This window comes from Bison bison, unplaced genomic scaffold (genome assembly GCF_000754665.1).
Source record: "Bison bison bison isolate TAMUID 2011002044 unplaced genomic scaffold, Bison_UMD1.0 scf7180017864079, whole genome shotgun sequence".
Taxonomy (NCBI): domain Eukaryota; kingdom Metazoa; phylum Chordata; class Mammalia; order Artiodactyla; family Bovidae; genus Bison; species Bison bison.
Window position 1 is genome coordinate 1,893,053 of NW_011494651.1, and position 5,300 is coordinate 1,898,352.

The following is a 5,300-nucleotide window of genomic DNA, read 5'->3' on the forward strand; positions in this document are numbered from 1 at the left end:
CAGCTTCCTTCTGGAGCTCCACAGAGTCGGTGCTGCCAGTGTGCAGCCTCACAGACCGCCCAACCCCTGGGGTTTGTAGCCCCAGGCAGTTTCGCTCACCCTGTGCTTCTGAGAGAAATGCGCTGGTCTTAGTTCTCCTGTTACCTGTCCTCTCACTAGCACGGAAGCCCGGGTTCTAGGGTGAGCGCTGCACGCAGTGGTTACTGTGTCCCCTGAGACAGCAGATAAAATGGGTTCAAAATGGGTCGTGTCCCTTCCTGCTGTCCTTAAAAGCTGTGTGCGCCTGGGACTTGCCACTGTGCTCCTCCAAAGCCTTGAAGTGACCTGCCTGCAAAGCCCTTCGTCATCTGGGCAGATTCAAAAATAAAAACCAATGCTATATGGTCTTTGAATTGACCGAAAGAATGCTCCTGTCCTGACTCTCAGGAATTGGCAATCACTTTTATTATACTACTAGAACATGACCTCGACGTGTGCTTACAGCAATGGCATTTTGGGGGTCAATTCAACGATTATATACTGTTGGTTTTTATTTCTGAGTGTGGCCATAGATGGACCATCTTGATGAAGCATTTCCAATTTGACCTAAATCCACTCCCAGATATGTGACAGCTTATCCCATGAATGCTGTCAAAGCCATTAGTTTGGACAAGTTCCTAGCTGCACGGAAAGAGTTAAGTGAAATAATATTCAAAGAGCAAGTCATGTGGTCTTAGGCAGAAAATAATGTTAATTTTGATTTGAGCTGTCCACAGTTATTGATTGCACTCATTTCACATGCTAGCAAGTAATGCTTAAAATCCTTCAAGTTGGTTTGAAGTACAACAGTGCATGAACAGAGAATTTCCAGATGTTCAAGCTGGATTTAGAAAAGGCAGAAGAACCAGAGATCAAATTGCCAACATCCGTTGGATCATAGAAAAAGCAAGGGAATTCCAGAGAAACATCTACATCTGCTTCATTAACTACATTAAAGCCTTTGACTGTGTGAACCACAACAAACTGTGGAAAATTCTTCAAGAGATGGGAATACCAGACTACCTTATCTGCCTCCTGAGAAACCTGTATGCCCATCAAGAAGCATCAGATGGGACAATGGACTGGTTCCAAATTAGGAAAAGAGTACGTCAAGGCTGTATATTGTCACCCTGCTTATTTAACTTACATGCAGAGTACATCATGTGAAATGCCAGGCTGGATGAAGCACAAGATTGCCGGGAGAAATATCAATAACCTCAGATATGCAGATGACACCACCCTTGTGGCAGAAAGTGAAGAGGAACTAAAAGAGCCTCTTGAGGAAAGTGAAAGAGTAAAAACCTGGCTTAAAACTCAACATTCAAGAAACGAAGAGCATGGCATCTGGTCCCATCACTTCATGGCAAATAGATGGGGAAACAATGGCAACAGTGACACACTTTATTTTCTTGGGCTCCAAAATCACTGCAGATGGTGACTACAGCCATGAAATTAAAAGATGCTTGCTCCTTGGAAGAAAAGCTATGACAAACTTAGTGTATTAAAAAGCAGAGACATCAGTTTGCTAACAAAGGTCCGTATAGTCAAAGCCATGGTTTTTCCATAATCATGTATGGATGTGATAGCTGGAGGCTGAGTACCAAAGAATTGATGTGTTCAAACTGTGGTGCTAGAGAAGACTATTGAGAGTCCCTTGGACAGCAAGGACATCAAACCATTCAATCCTAAAGGAAATCAACCCTGAATATTCATTGGAAGGACTGATGCTGAAGCTAAAGCACCAATACTTTGGTCACCTGATGTGAACAGCCAACTTATTGGTAGAAACCCTGATGCTGGGAAAGACTGAGGGCAGGAGGAGAAGAGGGCAACAGAGAATTAGATGATTGGGTGGCATCATTGACTCAATGGTCATGAGTTTGAGCAATCTCCAGAAGACAGTGAAGGACAGGGAGGCCTGGTGTGCTGCAGTCCATGGGGTTGCCAGATGTCAGACTGAACAACAACAGTTACTGATAAAAAGCTTACAAAAAATCCAAAAGGATTTAAAATATCTAATAAAGCTTTAGAAAACAATCGTTTCCCAAAAGAAACTGCATGTGAAATAGGCATTAAATCAAGAGAATGAAAAGACAAGCCATGTATGCACCCTGAGAAAACCATATTTCAAAAGGACACACATGCCCTAACATTCATTGAAGCACCATTTACAACAGCTAGGACACTGAAGCAACCTAGATGTCCATCAACAGAGGAATGGATAAAGAAGTTGTGGTACATATATACAATGGAATATTACCCAGGTATAAAAAGGAATGAATTTGACTCAGTTCTAGGGAGGTGGATGAACTTAGAGCCTGTTACACAGAGTGAAGTAAGTCAGAAAGAGAAAAACAAATATTGTATATTAATGTATATACACGGAATCTAGAAAAATGGTGCTGATGAACCTATTTGCAAGGCAGGAGTAGAGGCTCAGACACAGAGAACAGACTTGTGGACCCATTGAGGGAAGGAGGGGGCGGGAGGACCTGAGAGAGCACCACTGAAAGATATACGCTACCACATATAAAACAGCGAGCGGGAAGTTGCTATGTAGGACAGGGAGCTCAACCCAGTGCACTCTGACAACCTAGAGGGGTGGGATGGGGTGGAGGGTGGGAGGCAGGTTCAGTAGGGAGGGGACATATGTACACTTACAGCTGATGGACGTTGTGTGGCAGAAACCAATATGACATTGTAAAGCAGTTAGCCTCCAATTAAAAAATAAAAAAGGCAAGCCATAGAATGGGAGAAAGTATTTGCAAAAGACATGTATGATAAAGGACTGTTATCCAAAATATACAAAGAACTCCTATTAAAGCTCAACAACAATAGAAACAACCCAGTGAAGGATGGGCCAAAGACTTTAAATAGATGCCCCACCAAAGAAGATACACAATGGCAAGTAAGCATATGAAAAGATGTCCCACATCCTACATCACCAGGGAAATGCAAATTAAAACAATAATAACATACCACTGCACAGCCATTAGAAAGGCCAACATCTGGAACGCTGACAACACCAAATGCTGCTGCGGATGTAGAGAGCAGGAGCGCTCATTCACGGCTGGCGGGGACGCAGAGTGGTGCTGCCACTTTGGAAGGCAGTTGTGCAGTTTCTTACAAAAATAAACATACTCTTACCGTCTCATCCATCGGTTGTGCTCCTTGGTATTCAACAGAGGAATTGAACTTATGTCCATATAAAAACCTGCACACAGATGTTTAGTACAGCTTTATTCATATTCATAATTGCCAAAACTTGGAAGCAACCAACATGTCCTTCAGTAGGTCAGTGGATAAATAAACTATGGACTGCTGCTGCTGCCACCGCCAAGTTGCTTCAGTCATGTCCGACTCTGTGTGACCCCATAGACGGCAGCCCACCAGGCTCCCCCGTCCCTGGGATTCTCCAGGCAAGAACACTGGAGTGGGTTGCCACTACCTTCTCCAATGCATAAAAGTGAAAAGTGAAAGGGAAGTCGCTCAGTCGTGCCTGACTCTTAGTGACCCCATGGATTGCAGCCCACCAGGCTCCCTGTCCATGGGATTTTCCAGGCAAGAGTACTGGAGTGGGATGCCATTGCCTTCTCCGAAACTATGGACAAAGGAGTATTCAGCATTAAAAAGAAATGAGCTATCAAGCCATAATAAGACATGGAGGACATGTAAGTGCATATAACTAAGTGAAAGAATCCAATATGTAAAGGCTACATAGTGTGTGGTTCCAGTTCTATTACATTCCTGGAAAAGGCAGAACATTGCAAATACTATTGATATTATATATTTTTAGTTAAGTGAAGACTGAGAAAGATTTGAAAATTGAAAAATAAGAAATTGACTGCAGATTAGAATCTAAAGCAAAGCACTGCTAGTAGCAACAAAAGGGGGTACTCTGGAGGATTCATTCTTTATGCACTTCATCTCACTTAAGTACAACCTTGCTCATCCCTTTCTCCATTTCTTCCAGTAAAATTAAGCTCCAAAGACGGGCAGTTTTGCTTTTAGTGCTGAATGAAATGCCAGAAGCAGGCCTTAGTTTTTTTAAGTAAACTCTTAAAAGTATAACATACATACAGAAAAATACATACTTCCTAAGTGTGCAGCAAGGTGAAATCTCACAAAGTAAATACAGCAGTGTATCCAGCACCCAGGTGAAGTCTTCTACAATGCAAGACACTAGAGGTTTCTTCTGGCTCAAAGGAAAGGTTGGCCCTCTGTAGGGTGGTGGAGGGAGGATGCATTTAGAGAACTGAATTTATGGCCAAGAGAAAAAATGCTTTTAACTGTTGTATAGTTTTTAAGTAAATATTTAAGAGTATGAAAAAGACATCTTTTGGGGGTGTTAGTTATAGAAGGTCTTGTAGGTCTTCATAGAACTGTTCAACTTCCGCTTCTTCAGCATTACTGGTCAGGGCATAGACTTGGATTACTGTGATATTGAATGGTTTGCCTTGGAAATGAATAGAGATCATTCTGTTGTTTTTGAGATTTCATCCAAGTACTGCATTTCGGACTCTTTTGTTGACTATGATGGCTACTCCATTTCTTCTAAGGGATTCCTGCCCACAATAGTAGATATAATGGTCATCTCTGAGTTAAATACACCCATTCCAGTCCATCTTGGTTCACTGATTCCTAGAATGTCGATGTTCACTCTTGTCATCTCCTGTTTGACCACTTTCAATTTGCCTTGATTCATGGACCTAACATTTCAGGTTCCTATACAATGTTGCTCTTTACAGCATCGAACCTTTCTTCTATCACCAGTCCCACCTGCAACTGGGTGTTGTTTTCGCTTTGGCTCCATTCCTTCGTTCTTTCTGGAGTTATTTCTCCACTGATCTCCAGTAGCATATTGGGCACCTACCGACCTGGGGAGTTCAGCAGAGTATATCATGAGAAACGCTGGGCTGGAGGAAGCACAGGCTGGAATCAAGATTGCCAGGAGAAATATCAATAACCTCAGATATGCAGATGACACCACTGTTATGGCAGAAATTGAAGAACTAAAGAGCCTCTTGATGAAGGTGAAAGAGGAGAGTGAAAAACTTGGCTTAAAGCTCAACATTCATAAAACTAAGATCATGGTGTCTGGTCCCATCACTTCATGGCAAATAGATGGGGAAACAGTGGCTGACTTTATTTTGGGGGGCTCCAAAATCACTGCAGGTGGTGATTGCAGCCATGAAATTAAAAGATGCTTACTCCTTGGAAGGAAAGTTATGACCAACCTAGACAGCATATTGAAAAGCAGAGACATTACTTTGCCAACAAAG